Raw genomic sequence first — 22,803 nt, 5'->3', positions numbered from 1 at the left:
CGATAAAAAGAATAACTTCCATAGATCTCACCTATCACAATGGGACCCAAGGCAGAGGTTGGTCTCTAAATTAAGTTGTTCCTAAGCTGTTTAGGGTTAGTGTTATATTTATTTATTTATTTATTTATTTTTTATTTATTTATTACATTTTTATACCGCCCAATAGCCGAAGCTCTCTGGGCGGTTCACAAAAATTAAAACCACAGTAAAACACCCAACAGGTTAAAACACAATTACGAAATACAGTATAAAAAGCGCAACCAGGATAAAACCACACAGCAAAGTTGATATAAGATTAAAATACAGAGTTTTTACTCTTAAAAAACAGTAAAATTTAAATTTAAGTTAAAATTAAGTGTTAAAATACTGAGTGAATAAAAAGGTCTTCAGCTGGCGATGAAAGCAGTACAGTGTAGGCGCCAGGCGGACCTCTCTGGGGAGCTCGTTCCACAACCGGGGTGCCACAGTGGAGAAAGCCCTCCTCCTAGTAGCCACCTGCCTCACTTCCTTTGGCAGGGGCTCACGGAGAAGGGCCCCTGTAGATGATCTTAAGGTCCGGGTAGGTACATATGGGAGGAGGCGTTCCTTCAGATAACCTGGCCCCAAACCGTTTAGGGCTTTAAATGTCAATACCAGCACTTTGAATTGGGCCCGGACCTGGACTGGCAGCCAATGAAGCTGGAAAAGGACTGGCGTGATGTAAACAGCATTTTGATCTGGATCTGTTATGAAATGATGGGATATAAATGATTATGGGTAGAAAGAGTAGTCTGTTTTGCTATAACTAAAACAGGAGAGAGAGAGAGAGAGAGAGAGAGAGAGAGAGAGAGTTGGGTAAAGATCCAGTGCTGTTCTACTTGCTGCTATTCAAAGCCCTCGCTCTGTTAATGAATAATACTGCAGACTTGCACTACTGGGTGGGCTCTCTTGAGCTATTAAGCGTTCCACAGCATGTACAATAAAAAGCCACCTTCGGGTTTGCAACCTTTACATGAGCTCAAGGCTTTGTAATCTCCATTGTTTCGATCCAGATTGGTACATCTGTCCACTATGGCGGTGACTCTGATTGCTCTTGCTGATAGTGTGTTTTGTTTTAAAATGGTGGCATAACATTATGGATAGACCTTACCAACAGTCCTTATAGTTACAGAGCGCTGTCTTCCCAAAGTGATTTACATCTCTGGAAAGAAGTCCAAACTGAAAAGCCTGTAATTATTCCAAAAGCAAATTAAAGACACGTAGGGCGTATTTCTCTGTCAGGGTCCAGAGTGTAAATGTTGAGAGAAAGCAATGGAGACTTAAGCAGAATAATATTTCCTAAAAAAATGTTCATGTAACTATATTTCACAAGTATTTTGGGGTGAAGACAGCATATAAATATTATTTGTATTATTCCATTTATGTCTGTATGCCCCTTGGAGAAGACAAAAGGGACTCACTGTGCAATCCTATGCATGTTTACTCAGAAGTAAATCCCATTATGTCTATTGGGGATTACTCCCTAGTAAGGGTTTAAAAAAAGATACCAAAATGTTTGACCTCAAAGGCTTTTCAACAGATAATTACAAGTCACAAAGGAAATTTCTCTCCAGGTAACAAGTAAACTGTCTCTCACTTAGTTGCCTATGCTGTGGCTGTAATGTTTCATAGCTGCCATGGGGCAAACTGCTTGTGTAATATATTTGCCCAGAACCCTGGATCTTAGGATTTATGATAAAACAGGGTATGAATTGGGCTTGACATAGCCATGAATCTTAGCAGAGGTGAGATTTTGAGCCTATTAATAAAGATACAATTTTGCTATCACTTGAAAGAAAATCTAAACCAATCATTTCATAAATACGTTTCCCAGATCAAGGGATGCACAGGGATTCTTTGAAATGCTGTCAACACTAAACAGCTCTTCTCAGAGAGTTCTTGCAATTAAGCTTCTTAAAATCCACATTTTAATTATTCATTAATGAACTAGCTGGAAAAAAATTATACCAATCAGTCAATTAACGTTGTCATTTTGTCCATCCATTCTCATACAGATTGTATCTTTCTGTATTTGCAAGCACACACACACATTCTTGCCCATATCCTGTTTCTGGTTTTCTGCATATGTTTATGGGCACACTTGTTTATTTGATGCACTTCGATACCTATAAAAAAACAGTTCTGTACACATTTTGGCACACGTTTCAGGATTCGGTGGGCTTGTGTTCAGGTTAAATGAATCTACACTCCTCTGTGCCCAGGGTGAATTTCAGATCCTCCAAGCTTTGTCTGAAAAACCAGTTCATAGATGGATCAACCCTAAAAGTACTCATATCTGAGCTTTTGGAGCACTCCTCCTGGAATGGAACACTTGGAAAACCAAGACTCCCAGTACAAAAGAATTGCATTGCCTTTGATCTATCAGGTTTGGTGATTTGTAAACAGCTATTAATTGGCTTTGTCAGCCTGAGATCCTTATCATCTTTCAGTCTAATTTCCCCTGTTCGATACATTTCCTCTACTATAAAAATATTCATCACCTATCCCTGTCAGCACTGATTAAATCTAATGCTCCTCCTTTCAGCTCCTCTCCCAAGTGCGGTTGTAAAGCTGTCAGCCCAGCGTTTGACAAGAGCCAGGCTTTACTTCCTTCGTCTTTGTCTCCTGAAAGGGGAAATGTTTAGGTGTCATTGGGTGGATGGCTGCTGTGGAAGCCAATGGACCTCAACTGATCCATTGACTGGAGTCTGTGATAAGAGGAGAAGCATTTCCATGGAGAACAGCTGTGATATTCCTAGTGTGGCTGGGATCAAGATTCCCTCCTCCTTCGCCAAGTGCCTCTTCTGAGCACACTTCCTGCCTCTCAACACTCTCAGCTCTTCTCAGTTGTCTGCTTGCCAACACTTGCAGCCTTAGGAGCGAGGGGATGACAGGAATATCAAACATCTTGAGGGGAGGCACCCATGAGTCACAGAGGGACACCAGCTGCTGCATCCATCAAGTGCCCTGCAGCCACTTGCATAAATAAAATATCTTAGAGCTTGTAGACCTTGAAGATAGTTGTTGGTTCAGGATTAAAGGGACATGCTTTTCTTAACCTCTTTCATCTACCATATTTTAGGACAGCCTTCCTCAACCTGGCTGGTACCCTAAAGATGTTTAGGACTTCACCTCCCATCCACCCTAGCTAGTATGGCCAATGGTCAGGAATGCTAGGAGTTGTAGTCTAAAACATCTGGAAGGCACGAGGTTGGGGAAGGCTGCTTTAGTATCTCAAGTTGTCAGGCCCATGTGCCATTACCATCTAATTTTGTGTCTTAAGCACTCATAAAGGGCATGTCTAGATGGAGATTTTGTGGGTACTGGATGTGTGCTGGCTCAGCACACCTTAGCGAATGTCTCTCTTTCTAAGGTCTGTCAAGAACTGGATAAAGACTGCTTGTGATTCCTTTGTGCAGGAGGTTAAATCATAGTAACACAGTGGCAGGGTGGTTTCCCTGATGTCCCTGACACACCAAAACCTGTAGTTCTTGTAAACCCCACTTTATCACTGTTCAGAAAAAAAAAAAGATGCAGGGCCTTCTTTTTAAGTCATTTTTTCTTTAAAAATGTGGAATATTGAAGGTCAAACTAGACAAGATGCTAAACATGTAGCTGCTGCTGAAAATGGCAGCCACATATCAAGTTTCTCCTTCCCTCCCATAGCATCTAGAAGAACTGAAATTTATGTCCCAATGTTATGGCGTTATGGGGTATGACATTATGCATTATGATGCTATGCATTTCCCCTCTCCTATTTCACATAATTTAGTGCCAAATCTAACTTGACTGTACATTGCAGTATTTGTTTCTAATCTGCTGATATCGAAAACCCTAAGCAACCCAGGTCCAGGGTACCTAAAAGGACCATCTACCTTTTTCCATATATGCCTACCCATTTCTTTCTTAGGATGCAATCCTATGCATTTTTAGACAGAAAAAAGTCCTACAACTCCCAGCCATCTCCAGCCAACATGGCTGGCTGGGGCATGCTGGGAGTTGTAGGACTTTTTTCCTGTCAAAACATGCATGGGATTGCATCTTTAGAGGCTTTGCTCCTGGTTCCCCCATTGTCTGAAATATGGTGGGAATGATCTGGAATAGAACCCTTTATGCAGTGGTGCCAAAGCTCTAGAACTCCCTCCCCAGGGAAGCTCATTCTGTCCCTTCACTGTTAGCTAGGGATGGGAAAAGTCTGTTTTGTTTCAGAGGGAGTGTAGATTTATTTATTTATTTATTACATTTATATACTGCCCCATAGCCGAAGCTCTCTAGGCAGTTTACAAAAGTTAAAAATAGTGAACAGTAAAAACAAATATAGGATTCCCCTTTCTTAGAGGCTGATTGCAGAATGCACTAACCCATGAGTGGGGGTTGTTTTGAACCATGGGTTGTTGGTTGAACCATGGGTTAGCAGGCTGGGTTATTGTGTTGTCTGAATGCAGCTGGGATGGCTTGTTAACCATGCAGTGTGGCTTGTTAACCACCTTGAACAAACCAACAATAAGCCATGAGTTCTCAAGGTGGCTTGTTTGAGAAAATAAGCCATGAGGATTATGGAAGTTTTAGTCCAAAACATCTGGAGTGCACCAGGTTGGGGAAAGCTGTTCTAAATGTCTCTACTGAAATCAGAGGAGCTTACAAAGGCTAAAACTGTAACTCTGATAATTGTGGTCCAAGCATCTGCCTCTGAATTGCTTGTTTTTATGATAGGCATCCCACAGTGGCCAAGTGCTAAGTATGGCTAAGCAGAAATTTCCAAAAATTAGCAGGATAATGCATGACAGCTTTCTAAAAAAAATGAAAACAAATGTGAAAGAGCTGTCCCAATGAGAAACACTGTGGAATTGTTTGTACTTGATGGGTGGTCTTCTTTCTTTAATAGTTGCATGATAAATCAATTATGAGATCCCTGAAGGGAAGCCTTACAAGGCTGCATTTTGTGAAATTCATTTTGCTTTTTTGAAGATAAACCAACAGCCAGATCAAAAAATTAAAAATAAAGCATAATATGGACCAATGGTCTTTAAAATAAGGGATATTTTATTTTCTAAGTTTATTTTGTCCATAAGTATTCCATCAGACTATAGAGGATGGGGAATTTGTGGCCCTCCAGATATTGTTGGATCCCAACTCTCATCAGCCCCACTCAACCTGGCCAATGGCCAGGGATGATGGAAGTTGTCCAGCAACATCTGGCAGGCAACAGATTCCTCTGTCCTGCTCTGCAGAAGAGCTTGAATTACAGGTGGGCTAGAAGAGTTCCATCCTCTTTCAGAAAGCTCCAGGGAACCATAATTTGACTAAAATTGAAGGGAGTCAGGGGTGCAGCTTTTGTCCCCTCTCGCACTTTCCCCAGAATTTGATCACTGCTCTAAAGAGACCAAGAAACAAGATCCAAGGCAGGGCTAATGAGGAGTAGGGAGTGTTCACAACTAGTAAAATATTTGTCATTGGGATAGGTGGACCACTGATAACAGGTGGCGTATCTCTGCTGGTATTGAGTATAAAGACAGTTAGGACCGGTTCACACAACACAACAGCCCAGCATGGGTTAATTAACCCTTGAAGAGGACCACCGCATGCCAGATGCCATTTTGCATATGCAATCCCTGATTGGTCGGTGTGTGTGTATGTGTGTCATCTGAACCTGGCCATCAGGGGTTATGCGGGGGTTAAACAATCATAGCTCTACAATGAGCTGTGTTGATGTGTTAGTTCTCCTTCAACTTTAGGACTGCAGTCCAATGTACACAAAACAAACCCAAGTTTCCCAAGAATCAAATTGAGCAAACGAATAATAATTCCTTGTGTTAGGAAGTGCATTTCAGATTGTAAGCGAAAACGAGTTCCATTATCTCACAGCAGTGAACCTGGTCCCTTGGCATATTTGTAAGTGCAGCTCAAACAGATTTTTTAATATGTTTTTTTTCAACAACCACAAAAAGTGGCCTAACAATAAGATTAATGCACCCAGCAAGGTGGCATAAAATATTGATAAATCCAAAAGAAATGGCCCAGCCCAAATCCAAAGAACAGGAGTGCTTATTCTGAGAATAACTAATGCCACCTCCTTTGCCCTCCTCCTTTGACTGCACCATCATTTTGTAACAAAGGGTTGTTGTACACATTGTTCTTGTAATGAGAATGTTGGTTATGGTGATGTCCTAGTGGTGAATTCTCTTCCATGCCATGATTTTACAAGGCCACATTTGATGAGTATCTCCCCCTTTGCACAAAATACCTGGTGGACTGGCTGGTGGTGGAGGAGGTATGGATACTTGGGATATGATGGCTACCTTCATAGTAGCAAAAGCTTGGAAACATGATCAGTGAGAGGTGGGGAACATGCCCTGGAGATGGTGGTTTTACTGGCATCCTTGGGGCAAGATGTTGGGGCTGGATGTCTCTGGCTCCACACTCAGTGGCCGTTGACACTCAGGTGATAGCTTTAATGCAGCCTTCCCCACCTTAGTGCTCACCAGTTGTGTTGGATTACAACTCCCATCCTCCTCAGCCAGCATGGCCACTGGCCATGCTGGCTGGTATGGTTTGAGTTGCAGGCCAATGCATCTGGAGGGCACCAGATTGTTGGGGGACACTATTTTAATGGTTGCTTCTGTCACTAGATACGTGGTCTTTTCCATCTTTATTCTTAGCCTAAGGACCCTCCCTGTAATGATTTCACTGTAGTCAGATTCAGAACTGAGTGTCCTTTAAGTTCAGCTTGAAAAATATCCCTGGCTTGGCTCCTTCTCTATCCTGCTCCATTCATCCATCTTTACCTCCATTCTTCCTACAAGGCTCTCTTCCCAAGCCATTCTCCCCGGCTCCTGAAATCTCCACAAGGTCCTTAAATGCAATGGATCTACAACCCAGAAGGGCTCCACCAGTTGGGTTGTGGGAATGCTGCTTTGCTGTTCTGTCCCAGGTAGTGGTCACAGCCAGGTGTTGGTTCCAGCCCAAGCAGTGTGTTCCAGCAGGAGTTAAGATTCAAGGCAAGATATCAACTTCAAGATAGCACCCTGGAGAGCTCTAAATGAAGCTCATGCTAGAGATTCACACAGTCAGACTAAAGTGTTGTTTCAGCAGCAGACAACCCTGGACGGTTAAGAGGGCTACAACTCAGTCTGAGTGGTTAGCTCTGCCTTTAGTGAGAGAACCCTCTAATAGTTAAAAAGACCCGGCCTGTTTTAGCAGCTGATGGCTCCTACACAGTTGGAGAGACATTGGGTCTGTTGTGGTTTCCAGGCAGCCTTGTTAGGCTGGGGAGGGGCTGGCAAAATTTGCTTTTCATGTTCTAGAGATATTTATTTATTTATTACATTTTTATACTGCTCGATAGCCAAGGCTCTCCGGGCAGTGCACAATTAAAACCATAAAAATACAATAAGCATAACTAAATTAAAACGTTAAAAGGTAAAAGTTCAATATAAGATCAAATAAATTACAAGCCTGTGTGAAGAGGTACATTTTTAGGAGGCATGTAAAAGCCAGTGTGGTGTAGTGGCTAAAGTGTCAGACTGGGAGTCAGGAGATCTGGGTTCTAGTCCCCACTCAGCCATGGAAACCCACTGGGTGACTTTGGGCTAGTCACAGACTCTCAGCCCAGCCCACCTCCCAGGGTTGTTGTTGTGAGGATAAAACGGAGAGGAGGAGGATTATGTATGCCGCCTTGGGTTCCTTGGAGGAAAAAAGGCAGGATATAAATGCAATAATAAATAAAATAAATAAAAATTAGAAAACTTTCCGCCTCCTGAACCATACGGTTTTCCGGAGCGTGGGTGCCATTCACCATGCCACAATGGCCTTGTGAGTAGGGCCAGTTATGCACACGTCTAGCTGATTGATAGGATGCTGCCACTCCACCTTTTCCCTATGGCTCTAGGTAGGGGGGACCTCAGTGGCACAAGCTAGTGATCTGCTTGGGACAAGGTAGCACCTGCTGAGGCTTCCCAGCAGGCAGACAATCAACTTTCCTTTTACTTTCCTGGAGGTGCACCTAAGTAAACACAGGTAGGTGAGCCAAATGGCTAGCCTAAAAACTCATCCTAAAAAAACCCAGGTCCCAACTGAAAGAAGTTTTTTTTTGAGGGAATATAATAAGAGACCATAGGGGAAAGCAGGATGCATTCTTGAAAATACACAACATAAATAAAGCTTGCTGACCTATGCTAAAAATGTTGAGGCAAAATATTCATAACACAGGGGTCACTTGGAGAGTTGCAACACGCACAGCATCTTCAGGTCATCAAAGGAGGAGATGACCAGAGACGAGTGTGATAAAGTGACCTAGTGACATAGTGACAAAAGAATTAAAGAACCACATTACGTTTTATTATGTTTATTATGGCTGGGGACGGGGGCAGGGATGACCGCCCAACAGGTTTCACCAAACAGAGGAGTGGCACTTAATCACAGATATTCTCCTCTCACCTTCTGAAGTTAGGAGATGGACTATCAAATTGTTAATGAAAAAGGAGATGGCTTTTTCTGGCAGATGGGAGACATCAAAGGACTTCCTGTTTTGTGGATCTGGAAGCCCAGGAAAGCAGCATCTTATTCCAAGTGAGATGTATGGATGCCAGCATTCTGGTCAAGGATCCCTGCCTGTGGCTTTAAAGAAATAGACACTGAAAGGCAGCTCTGCATCACAAGTTTCTTCTTCAGCCATCACATAATGAAGAATAATATCCTGTGTTTTACAAGTAAAACAAATCTGTCATAGGAATAATTTGTTTAAATCTTAGTGTGTGTGTTTTAATTAGGAACATAGGAAGCTGCCTTATACTGAGTCAGACCCTTGGTCCATCTAGCCCAGTTTTGTCAACACTGACTGGCAGTGGCTCTCCAGCAATACAAGCAGGATTTTTTCCAGCCCTACCTGGGGATGCTGAGGATTGAACCTGGGACCTTCTGCCTGCAAAGCACGTGCACTGCCACCTAGCTCTGCTCTCTCCCCTGTTGGATGACATAGCCCAGGCTTTCCATGATCTGCCCTCTTTTGAAATCTGTTTCATTTCATGTAAATAGTGCCTACTTGCTTATGATTTCATGTATGTAAAACCTCATAGATGCTTAATGTCTTATGCATGATGGGTGAAAGGATATGCCCCAAGGCTTGCTCCCATTCAAAACACACACACACACACACACACACACACACACACACACACACACACACCATTCAAAACCTACATAATGGAGCCATTTCTGAGCCAGACCCTAATCTGTGAAACATCCAAGAATAGTTTCACAACATCTATAACGCTAAGACATATTCATGCAACCCTAGCATCATACACTAGCAGTTGTGCCATCCTTCATCTTAAATGGTTCCTACTGGCTAGGTTATTATCTTCCAGTTGTACCTCCTGCTCATGTCTTATTTCCTACATCCATGCCCCCCCCCTCCCCCAAACAATCACATTCATCTCTGGCTACAAAAAGCTGTTTAAATAATATATAATTTAAGGCTCTTTTATACACTTCCATGCCATCAATTATGTATAACTGAAGCTGGAAGTATTTGTTTATATTGTTTTGTTGTAAACGTTTTTCTTTTCTTCATCCTCTTTTGCTTGCTTATTGCTTTTAGTACCTGTGGGGAGGGGTGGTGAAAAAGTTTTACCATTGGAATCAAGAAAATGCTGCATGAGTAGAAAGTATGGTTTAAACAGTCCCTCTTCTAGTGGGGCTGTAATCATAAACTCATAGAGAGCTGATCTGCCTATATAGAAAAAGTGCATGCTAAAGCTCTCCTGCAGTCGTACCGCTTCAGAATAGTGGTGGTGGTGGTGATTGTCTGAATGCTTCCCCATATATGAAAATAATCACTCTGAATATAGAAAAGTAGCATGCCAGTAGGCTTTTAATTCTTCTCTCTGACATGCTAGCTTTCTGCAGTTGGGAAGCTGGTGATGGTGGGGAGCATTCACTCATGTGATTTCTCACCTGTCTTTGGATGTGGGTGGTAGTATATGTGTTTTCTGATGGTGTAGACAAAAGGGAACACATGGTCTTCTAGTACATTCCTTTATCCTCCTGCAAATAAACATATTCAATTGTGCACAATCCACATGACAGTGTTTTAGAAGCTGGGAGCAGATGGTGCCTACAGACAAAAGTATGCCAGCTGTTTCGAGGAAGAGAGTCCATCAACAAATTTTAGAAGGAAATTTGAAAAACACACACAGACCCCTTAAGTTTCACTAGCAAAACTTAATGGAGGAGGCTACGTCCAACCCTGAAAAGGCTGATCTGTCAGACCTCAAGTATGAGGAACAGACGTCCACAAAATTCAAGTGGTCATAATGTAAGAATACTACAGAAGATCCACAAGATTTCTCAAAAGATGTTAAAAACCCAGATCCACTGACACTTGTGGATACTTCTAATAAATGGCATGTTAACATTGGAGCTTCCATCCATAGACAAATTCCCAGTGCCCCAAGTTCCCCTCTTCAATTTCAACCAAGAGGCTGAATACGAGAGCTTCAGCTATTGGGCAATATAGAAAAGTAATGAATAAACAAAATTAATAAATAAAATTTCTCAGCTTTGGCCATTATCCTGGGTGCTGTAGCCCAGAACCCAACAACTTCACATGATCATTCTTCCTAAGAAGTGTGGGGTGGGGGTGGGGGTGGTATGTCCAAGACTTTTCTGTCCCATTCTCATGAATAAACCATTTAATTTATCACAAAGCATTCACAATTTTGGTGTACAGCTCTGATATAGTCCACAGCTAAAGGCTGATCAGCTGTGCCACAGTCTGAATAAGTCCCAGGCATGGGTTTCACTTTTGTTCTAGCAGATGGTGGATTTCCAGGTTAATGTAGGCTTTTAAAGCTGACAGATAACTGCACCAGCAATATGAGCTCTTTTGATATGGATAACTGCTCAGTGCTACTAGAATGAGTTCCATGCTCACTTAAACTGTTTTATATCGGCTGCTGAGCAGCCATTGGAAAGTATTGGCATTCTGTCACTCCCAACTAAAGGCAAATTCTAATCAGTGACCTGAGGAGTGAAAGGTTCCTTACTTCAATAAAAACCTCCTGAATTAGCTGCTCTTACAGAGAAATAGACTGTTAAGTAAGCATTTTGTTTCTCTGAGATTTTCCCTCATGCTTTAAAGTTTTGGCACAGCTCAGAGAACATCCCTAGTATCTACTCAGAATCTGGCCTTTGTGAGTAGCAGGGCTTTTCATATTGCCATCAAACTGTAAAAATGGCACTGCCCTTTCTTTGTTACTCCTTCCATTAGAAGATCTGGATGTTACAGAGCAACCATCTGGAATTCTCACCCAATTGTCAAAGGGCGGTAACAACCAACTTTAGGGAAGATAGGAAAAATCAGCCCACTATTTTGACAAGGACTTTGACTATCTACCCCACCATGATCTTTTTATTTCACATGACTACAGCTCCTTTTTCCAACCTTGCTCATATTTTATATGAGATCATAGCACTGCATTTATTTTTGACGCGGAAGACTCAGCTGCCTTTCCAAATGTGTTCACTACTAGTGTTGTTAGTTACTGATGAATATATCTGGACCAAACACCAGAGCAAAAGTCAGCCTATACATTCAGAATCATCACATGACACAGCTCTGTTGGGGCTTCACGTGTGTGTGTGTGTGTGTGTGTGTGTGTGTGGGATTATATTTTTAAATGTTGTTCACAAAACAATCTGCATATAGAAAATGAATATTTGGGGGGGAGGGCTAGGCTAAAATCTCCTTGTGGTGTAAGTCTTTTAGTTGCAGAGATTTATCTTATTGACAACAGTCTAAATGAAATCTCTCTGGTAAAAGGGAGAGCATATTCTATTTTATCTTTGTGAAAAGCCCAGAGAACTATGTTATTGCCTGGCTGATATAAATACCATAGATAGATAGATAGATAGATAGATAGATAGATAGATAGATAGATAGATGGATGGATGGATGGATGGATGGATGGATGGATGGATGGATGGATGGATGTCCATCACTAGCAGTGTTCAGATACAACATACATTAAGGAGAAAGTACTATATGTACAACCACCTGATGTTGTACTACAACATGTATTAGCTCATTCAAGAAGTAGGCTCCTCAGCTAATGCCTCTGATTGTCAGATTGTCAGTAGTGGCACACAAACAGTGGTAATCCTATTAGTATATGTCAGAAAGTATTATGACTTCTCAGATTCCCTCTCCTCTGAAAGTGAAGAGACTATACTATATACACTTTCAGTGAAGAAAAGAATGATAGTGTTCTTTTCTGGTTGGCAATGAAGATGAGCCTAGGTTCCATTTTTTGATGTGTCTTCCATTTACTTTTGTTGATCCACACACATTGGTTTCAGGGAGGGCAACCATTTTTGGTCTGGGGGCAGGATTAACCCCTCCCCATACCAAGTTGACAGACCAGATGATACCAAGGCCGGGGCTTCATACCTGAAGCCCCTCCCATCGCATGACTTCAACCCTTTACCTCAACTTCTTCTTTTTTACATATATTTTCTTCATACAGAGAAAGGGACTCAGCCCCTGCTGAGTCAGGCTTCTCCTTCCCATGTCGTTCGCCCTGCAATAGGCATGTGAGCAAGTGAGCTGAGGTGATCCTTCCTGCACCACTTTAGGAACATTAGGAAAATGGCTATTTTTTCACCGCAGTCCTTGTTTCCCCCCAATTTTGTGAGGCAGCATAAGCTTATCATCTGATGAAAAAGTCTTCTTTGGTTGGGCTTGCATTACTTTGCGAGTATATTTCTGCAACACCCTGCTCTCTGCTTATGGTATACTTTGCTCTAGATTGTACAGGTTGATCCTGGGTGGGGATAGGGACTTGTAAGTTTAGGATCCTGCCTTGCAATTGTGAAGGGCTGGGAAGTGGATTCAAAGGCGTTTTTGTCCCCTTTTGCTCTATAATTCCATTATTCTGCATATGGAATTAGGAAATGATATAAAAATGCCAACGTGAGCAAGAGTCTCAGGGCCACACATTTCTTCCTATATTACTAAATGGCATAGAAGTTGAATCCTGAATCAAAGAAAGTGCTGGGGTGGTGGACATCCTCTGCTTCCTTTAAATACTGTAATATCAGGGGGCTGTCTAAGTGTCATCTTTGCCTTGTGGTGGCTGCGAATCGGTACCGCATTGGTTATATGATGCAGCTGCCGATTTGCAGCCAACATGGGGTGAATAGATGAAGCTGTGCACTGGAAAAGTTGAGGACTTACTCTGACTTTTCCTACTGCAGCGAAGTCAGCATGGCTCTTCCACCAAATGGCTTCATTCCGGTGTTACGCTGGGGGTGTTCCCGGGCAGAAGGCAACTTCTAATTGGTGGTCAGAAGCTGGGCACGTGGCAGGGGGCAGGCCCAGCGACCCAAATGTCCACTGGAAAGCCTGCATGGCTCCCTCATTTGGATTATCTGCTGCCACCCCACAGCAGCAAAACCGTGGGGTTTAGTGGCAGCATGGTGGCAAAGCAGAGCTGTGAAGGCAGGCTCCAGGTTGTTCCTTTAATTCTGATTTGCTAATTCCTCTTTTGATTTTTCTCCTGCACTAAGACATCCCATACACACTAACTTGGGGGAAGAAAACATTGAATTCAGTGGGGCTTACTACTAAGTAGACATGTACAAAATCTCATGCAACCCACTGTTTTTATCTGGCTTCTCATCCTCTTTCTTTTTTCTTTTTACTATACAACAAGGAAATAAGCACAGGTTATTTTCCATTTACTTGCAAATTAAAGCAAGCTAGAACTTTGATTTTTCCTCTGACGTGGTCCTCTATGCCTTGGCTTCAAATGAGAAAGGCACAATAAGCCATATGCAGCGTGCCTCCGAGCCCTACAGTAAAATGCTGCTTCCAGCAGGAGTAGTGGTACTGAAGGAATCCAGCTCATAATCCACACTCCTTCATTGTTCCATACCAATGAGAACTGCCAAGATGGAAATTCCCAGGCTTTTAATTTGTTAAGAAAAGCAGAGGAAGCTACTGTGGTTTACAGGAAAAACAGCACATCCACTTGGGGACAGATGTTTGATTATATAAAATGTCTTATTTAAACTCCGGCCTTGTTTTCTAGCTACTGTGTTCTATTGCTATCAGTGTGCTTAAACTTACATAGATCAGCTGAATTTGTTATCACTGGATGCCATCCTTTGGAATTTGCTGAATTTGCTGTATCCATTCTTATCACGCTTATGTCGCCAGGCTTTGTGTGTTCTCTCAGTATCTGATTCTCATTTTAAAGCTACTGTGCTGAAACAGAGTCCATTGTGCCAGCTTTTAGTTAAGTCATCTTTTAAATGTTTTAACCTCTTTTCTACTACAAATAGTGTGTTTTCCTAGAACTTCATACTACATTGAGAGAGACCAAATAATTGAGTAGTTCCACATTGTGAAAAGATTGACCATTGATGCCTTAATAACATATGGCATGTATATGGTATATAATCTACTATGGGGTGGACAACTTGTGGTCCTCCAGATGTTTTGGCCTACAATTCCCATCAGCCCAAAGCCAGCATAGCCAATGGTGGGGGATCACTGGAGGGCCACATGTTGCCCAACCCTGATCTACTATATACCATATTATATAGTGGATACAGATGACTTTACCAAGTGATGACTTGCCACACTGTGCATATACTCAATAATCTCTTGGTCAGCCAGTTGTCCGAAGGCCAAACTAAATGTGATGTTTATCTTTATAAGGTTGATTGTTAAAAAAATTAAATAGCCAGTGCTGGTGCCTTTGAGCTGGATTGGGACCACAGTAGAAGTAGAGGGCGCTTTATACCTTTGACCACACCATTGTCCTATTAAAATCACCCTCCACACGCTGCAGCTGCTATTTGCAACGCTATTTGCTTTCCTCATATAGTAAGGCATGCTTGGACATATATGAAACCCCAGGAAGGCTCAAACATCTCTGAACTTTCCCAATGTGACAGCCAGAACTAGTGGCTGCCCATGATAGTTGTATGGTAAAAGGTGGAAAGAAGCCAAAAGAACAGTTTCCATGTGAAATGATGTCATAAAGACTTTAAATATTTTCTGCCCATTGCCAACGTCAAAGTGGCAAGGCATGCGTTTGCACAATTAAGCTTTGGTGAGCCAGCTGCAACCCTTCCTGAATCGGTCTGACTTGGCCACAGTTATCCATGCCTTGGTTACATCAATGGGCTCTATGTGAGGCTTCCCTGAAGCTTCAACTGGTGTAAAATGTGGCAGCTTGGCTAACAAGTGCACGGCATCAGGACCATATTACACCTGTCCTGAAAAATAAGCACTGGTTGCCAATTGCTTTCTGGGCTCAATTCAAAGTGTTGGGCTTAACCTTTGAAACCCTGAATGGTTTAGGACCTGCCTATCTCAGGGACCACCAGACTCCTTGTGAATCTGCCAGAGTATTAGGTTCTGTAGGACAGGCCCTTTTGAGATCAAGCAACTTTACCTGCAGAGGCCTGTTTGTTGGGCATATGTGAAAGGTTTTTGTTGCCCCCAAGCTATGGAATGTGCTCCCTGAAGAACTCCGATTGGTCCCCACTCTCCTGGCCTTTAGGAGGGGGTGGAAAGATACATCTTTTCAATTCACCCTTTTAAAACGTGCATTTTTCATGTTTTCATGTTTTTACTGTTTAATGTTCTTATTGTTTTAAATGGTTGTTGTTGTTGTTTTAAAGCAGACAAGGCAGTATATAAATATTAATAATAAATGAATGAATGAATGAATAAACAAACATCAGTGTAGATGCAAATAATTTATTTTTGCATATGCAATGTCAAAAAGTAGAGATGTCCACTAGGTGATCTTCATGGTACTATTTAATTCTCTGTATATTTTTGTCAGACACACAAGTCATGGTCTCAAAGTGCCACTCCTGAGACACTAATGGAGCTAAATTACCAGTCAATATTTAAACACTAGCCACAGACAAGATCTAAGTGGCTTGCAAACTGCAAGTCTTTTGTGGAAATTACTCTCTTTGACCCAGATCCCCATCTTTTCCTTTTTTTAAAAATGCTGCATTTAGCCTCAAGGCTTTTTGCATTCCCACAACACTTGACCGATTGACTCTGTTATCTCCATCTTAGAACAAACAAAAACACATTTTATGCCTACCAGCCAAGTGTCATTCACACCCAACAGTTCCTGGTGCAAGTTCTTGGCTTGTTTTTATGCTGCTGTTTTTCTAAACATAGGCACACCGGATGTGCATCTACCTGTGAGCCCTAATAAATCCAACTTCTGGCTCCTTCCAATTGGCTGCTTTTCCTAAAGATCAAAGCAGATTTATTGCAAGTTCTTTCCTTAAAGAATTTAACTTTCCCGGATATCTTTCCATCAGTCATAAAGATAAATGGTAAGGGACAAGCGAATGCAAAGTCAAATAACATCGGCCCCTTGGCCAACTTGCTGTAATGACGATTCCAATAGCTGTCAAGCAATGTCTTGTGTTTATTTGTTTCCCACCCTATTTGGTAGAAGGGTTGGGGGTTGGGAGGAGGAGAAAGGACTTTATTCATCAGCTCTAACTTCCAAGTCTGGCTCATTTAATCAATTCCAAATAGATTTACAGAATATTGACTGCTCCAGCAAAGTGCAATAAACAACTCATGGTTGGCATCTGACCTACTATATGCAGCCTTTCAACTGGAATTTAGGATAATTACAAAATTGTGAGGCAGTGCGTGTATCAGACCCACTTTTGCTGATGGAAGGTTTTAAGGATGTAGTGGCAAGCCTATGTTATAGTCAAGCTAAAGGACTGCTAGGACAGTGCTGAAGATTGCCACAGAAGAGAAGGCACATGAAATTTGGCTGCAGCTGTACCTCTAGGAATGGTGTATAAGGCCTTAGCTTGACCCACCTGTTATTGCGTGATGGAGGGGTGAAGATCTCGTGATGTTTTTATTGTGAGATTCCCCCCTCTGTTTACACATGGCATGCAATGGCCTTGGAAGGAGAGGACGTTGCACCCACCATTTTGTTTTTTTAAAAAAAGAAACAGAAGGTGTGCGTGAGCGCTTGTGCGCAAAAGGTAAGTTTTTTTAAAAAAAAAATTCCTGCACAAACGTTCTGCAGTCTCAGGCTCAGCCCAAGACCCCAGAAAAAGCAAGCCTAAAGTGTAGGGCAAGATCCCGGAGCAAGTGAGGGATCATCTCTCCCTGATCCCTGGATCCCCTGTGCATCATGTGAACACACAAGGACGATCTCGGGAATCGACCCAGGATTTTGCCCCATCTAGCTAAGGCCTAAGATACAGAAATCAAGGGGACATTGTTTTTCTTCCAGGCACTTAGACTATGAGGGAAAACATCCTTGGTCTCCTGGGTTAATACTTAGCAAAAACAAGGTACTATTGTTTGTGATGGTCAAAGCAGCTTGTCTGAACCTCTTGCTGTTATTTTCATTTGTTATTTTCATTCTTTGTTGTTCAAACATGTGAGTGGAAAAGCATTTCCCCTGTTGGGCATGAATGGTCCCTGTTTTGAGATGGGGACTTGAGTCACTAAGGTTGCTATCATAGAATCATAGAATCATAGAATAGCAGAGTTGGAAGGGGCCTACAAGGCCATCGAGTCCATCCCCCTGCTCAATGCAGGAATCCACCCTAAAGCATACCTGACAGATGGTTGTCCAGCTGCCTCTTGAAGGCCTCTAGTGTGGGAGAGGCCACAACCTCACCAGGAAACTGATTCCATTGTCGTACTGCTCTAACAGTCAGGAAGTTTTTCCTGATGTCCAGCTGGAATCCTATACTATACTCACGTATCTTGGAGTATCCTATCCTGTACTTATGTATCTCGGAGTAAGCCCCATTGCATTCAACGGGCTCGAAGAAGTTCAATGGGCTCAAAGAGGTGTCTTACTTTACAGAGGACAGGCCTCTGTTTGTTGTTGTTGTTTATTCGTTCAGTCGTTTCCAACTCTTCGTGACTTCATGGACCAGCCCACGCCAGAGCTTTCTCTCAGCTGTCGCCACCCCCAGCTTCCCCAAGGTCAAGTCTGTCACCTCCAGAATATCATCCATCCATCTTGCCCTTGGTCGGCCCCTCTTCCTTTTGCCTTCCACTTTCCCTAGCATCAGCCTCTTCTCCAGGGTATCCTGTCTTCTCATTATGTGGCCAAAGTACTTCAGTTTTGCCATTCATACCATTCCCTCAAGTGAGCAGTCTGGCTTTATTTCCTGGAGTATGGACTGGTTTGATCTTCTTGCAGTCCACGGCACTCTCAGAATTTTCCTCCAACACCACAGTTCAAAAGCATCTATCTTCTTTCGCTCAGCTTTCCTTATGGTCCAGCTCTCGCAGCCATAGGTTACTACGGGGAATACCATTGCTTTAACTATGCGGACCTTTGTTGTCAGTGTGGTGTCTCTGCTCTTAACTATTTTATCAAGATTTGTCATTGCTCTCCTCCCAAGAAGTAAACGTCTTCTGATTTCCTGGCTGCAGTCAGCGTCTGCAGTAATCTTTGCGCCCAGAAATACAAAGTCTGTCACTGCCTCCACATTTTCTCCCTCTATTTGCCAGTTATCAATCAAGCTAGTTGCCATAATCTTGGTTTTTTTGAGGTTTAACTGCAACCCGGCTTTTGCACTTTCTTCTTTCACCTTTGTCATAAGGCTCTGTTTGGAGGTGGTTTAAAGAAATGTTAGAAGGAAGAGCGGTGGAAGGACGGGATGGGGCTTGAGGTTGCCTATCAACAGCTAGCAGCTAAACAGCAGACTGAGCAGGGCAGATACATAGGCCACAGTCGTCTCCACTATTGTAAAGATTTGTTGTGTATCTGTTGAATTTATAGGTATTATTTCTAAGTTTTCATTTACACAATACCATATGTAAACATTATACAAACTGGTGTCCGCTTTTGTCCACTTTTTTAGTGATGCATGTCCTCTTTTTTGGCATTGTGTAAGTAGCCACCCTACCCAGCTTAGATATTAGAAATGACCCTGCTGGCTGCCTGCTGTATTGACATAAAAGTTACACTTGGATCTAAATTTACAACAGGCTGCAGCAGGATCTAAGACCGATACAGTGTTCAAGTGGGTCAGAGGCAGGGATCATGGTCATGGATAACTGTAGAGGAGGCAAGGCAAGAGTGTATAAATACAGATGACTTACTGACATCATTTGGTTAATGTGGGCAAGTTTGCTTGCTTCTTAAGAGTGTAGTAAAGTGTGGCAAAAAAGTGCATCTATACAAGTATGGCTGGGTTGGCCTTAATCTGTGGTTGCTGTTGCTCCACCCCTGGTTACTGACTTGTTCTGTTCCTATGGAGTGAAGACCCGTCCTTTCAAGCATTGCTGCAGCGTCATGTCCCTACTTCCTGGTTCTTTCTTTAGGATATTAGAGAGATTATATGTTCACATCATCTTAACAGTTTATTGATAATGATAATACTATTACTTCAAAGAGATTAATATATGATTACTTATTGCAGGAATACACTCAGCAGAAACTGAGCCTATAGCTAGATGGGGCGAAATCCTGGGGCGATCCTGGGACCATCCCTGTGCGTCCACATGATGCATAGGGTATCCCGGGAGCAGGGAGGGATGATCCCTCCCTTGCCCCGGGATCTCGCACTACACTTTAGGCCTGCTTTTTCCACAGTCTCAGGCTGATCCAGAGATCACAGAATGTGTGGACGGGCGTCGCAGTTTGTCCTGGCTCCTCGCAGTTACTTGCAAGGAGCCAGGACCGGCGCATGGGGCGCACAACTCCTCAGGAGCTCTGCGCCCATCGGGGTGGGGTGGGGAGCAGGGAGAATTGTAAAAACCAAAAACAAACAAACAAAACCCTTACGTTTTGCGCACGAGAGCTTGTGCGCTCCTTCCTCTTTTAAAAACAAATGGCGGGCGCAACGTCCTCTTCCTCCAAGGTCATTGCATGCTGTGTGTAAACAGAAGGGTAGAACTTCACCCCTCCTTCATGCTGGACCAGGAAGGTCTAGCTCAGGCCTGAGAGAGAAAAATATTTCTCAGTTCGGTGGAGCAACTGATGTACAGAAGCATAGTGACTTGGAATCTGGAGGTAATATACAGCCATCACGGCTTCAGATAGCTTTATCCTCCATGAATTTGTCTAATCCCCTTTTAAAGCCATCCATGTCAGTGCCATCATTACATCCTGTAGTAGTAAATTCCATAAATTAACTATGTACTTTGTGTAGACATTTGTCCATTTATCTGTCCTGAATTTCCCACCATTCAGCTTTATGGGATGACCCAGAATTCTGGTATTATGAGAGAAGGAGAAAAATGTCTCCTTATGCACTTTCTCCACAGCATGCATAATTCTGTGCATCTCTTTCAAGTCTCCCCTTACATTGATCATTTGGGTTGCCCTGTACCTGCAATTCAACAGTTTCATTTTTTAGGTGCAGTGACCAGATCTGTACACACTATTCCCCATTTATTGGCACCATAGATTTGTATAAGTATTAATAGTTTTATTTTCAGTTCCCTTTTAAATATGCCCAATAGTGGATTTGCCTTTTCCTCAGCAGCTGCACACTGTATTGGCATTTTCATTGAGCTATCCACCACAACCCAAAGACCTTTTTCTTGGTCCACCACCACTAACTCAGATCCCATCACCTTATAAGCAAAGTTGGGACGTTTTGCCCTAGCATGCATTTGCTATTTTAATGCCCATTCTCTCAGCTTGGAGTGATCCATTTGGATCACTTAGCAGTCCCTTTTTGGTTTTTACTATCCTAATAATTTGGTGTTATCAACAAACTTGGCCTCCTCACTGCTCATTCCTAATTTCAGATAATTTTTAAACAAGTTAAAAAAACCAGCAGTCCCAATATAGAACTCCACTGTTTACGTTCCTCCATGGTGAGAGCTGAGCATTTCCCCCCTACTCTTGACTTTGGTGAGGAACTTTGTCATAATCTTTTTGAAAGTCCATGTAAACAATGTCTACTCTCCATATGTTTATTGATACTTTCAAAGAGTTCTAAAAGGTTAGTGAGACAGGACATACCTTTGTGGAAGGCATGTTGATTCTTGTTCAACAGGACTTCTCCTTCTATATGCTTGATAATTTTATCTTTAATAACACTTTCCACCAATTTTCCTGGAACAGATGTTAGGCTAACTGGTCTCTAATTCCCCCAATTCCCCCCTGGATCCCTTTTTAAAAATTGGCATTACATTGGCCACTCTCCAGTCCTCTGGTATAGAGGCCAATCTTAGGGACATGTTGCCTGCTACAGATTATTAATTCAGACAATGACTGGGTTAGGACGCCATGATAACTGGCGTTTCCCCAAAACTCCTGCCGTATTGGGAGACAATAAAGAGGTCTGCCAAGTAAACCACAAAGCTTTATTCAAGCAATAAACATCTCTTCCCACCTGAAGAGAGTTAAATCTCTAGGAACTTTCCTCTAGGCAAAACTATGCAAACTAAGCGAGACAATTGTCCTTTCAAGAAGAACGGAAAGCCTTTTCCCAGAATGCTTTAACTTCAGGGAAACTGGTTCTGATGCGTCTTCTGACAAGATGCTAGCTGGGCTGACTTTCTCTCATCTTCCTTTAGCTCCGCCCATTTTAGTCTGCGGCGTACTCTAGGATCAGCTAGCATCTCAGTGCCCACCCCGTCAGAAGAATACTGATTTCCCACTGACTGTGAGTTGTTTACACTTGAGGAGATAAGCTCAGGAGAAGGTTCATTCCCAGCTTGTGAGGAGCCCATGAGAGCTGGCTCCCCCACTGGTATAGGCGGGTATGTTTCTAGCGTTGTCACTTCTGTTTCAGAAACTGATTCTGATTGATCACTTGACATTCCTTCCCCCAACCTAAGGGGAGCAGGGCTAGACATGACAATAACCCAAGATGAGTTAAATAACCCATGATGGATGATTTAACTCATCGTGGGTTATTGTGTCATCTGTCTGACATTTTTAAACTCATGATGGGTTATTTGCCTGAAATAACCCACCCTGATAACACACGGTCTGCAGTAGGGTTTATTTAACCCACATGGGTTATCATGTCATCTGGTTAATCTGCTTGCCTATAGAGTCACTCAGTAAGACTCTATAAAACTTTAGATGTCTGCAAGATGTTTTCATACACAGTCTCCTCTAGTGGCAAGGCACTCAATGAACCATCAAAGCCCTGTGCAATTTCACCCAGGTGAGGGAAAATCCTGGGTGCACCAAATAGGGGGTGGCACAAATAAACCTTTAGAAAATAAGCAAAACCAGCCAAAAATGCATATTTCCCCCATAGCTATAAGTTGCCCATCCCTGCCCTAGAGGGTGTCCTTAAGTCCTGTGGCCTTGTTTCAGCCCTGCCCTAGACGGTGTCATTGATTCATAGTCCGCCTGGCCTCCTAAGGAACTAAAAGTGATGGTGGCAAGGAGGTAAGGCACTAGAGACTGGCTACTGGAGACCCTGTTTTGAGACTCCCTGATGCCATACATGGTTTCCTGGGGCTTGCATTAGGACAACTGCATGGAAGATGGATGTCTCCTGCAATTGCACCCAAATAGCTCTGAAAAACATGGGATATTTGGCGGGTGTGCCAACTTCCCTCACTGCCTACCATTAAACTGATACAGAAGGAAAAGGGTGAAATCTGATGTTTTCTTTAAACTGCTGCTTTTTTAAAAAAAAGGTTTCTTTGCACACCAGTGGGGCAGGCAGGTAGGAGGCGGAGAGGTATTGGGGAGGGAGTGTTAGAAACATGCTCTCTTCACAAAAAAAATCAGACACAATAATGCTGCACTTCACTATCAATATGTAATT

Source organism: Elgaria multicarinata, chromosome 3, assembly GCF_023053635.1.
Source record: "Elgaria multicarinata webbii isolate HBS135686 ecotype San Diego chromosome 3, rElgMul1.1.pri, whole genome shotgun sequence".
Taxonomy (NCBI): Eukaryota; Metazoa; Chordata; class Lepidosauria; order Squamata; family Anguidae; genus Elgaria; species Elgaria multicarinata.
The sequence above is the reverse complement of the archived record's forward strand: the minus strand, read 5'-3'. Positions refer to the sequence as shown.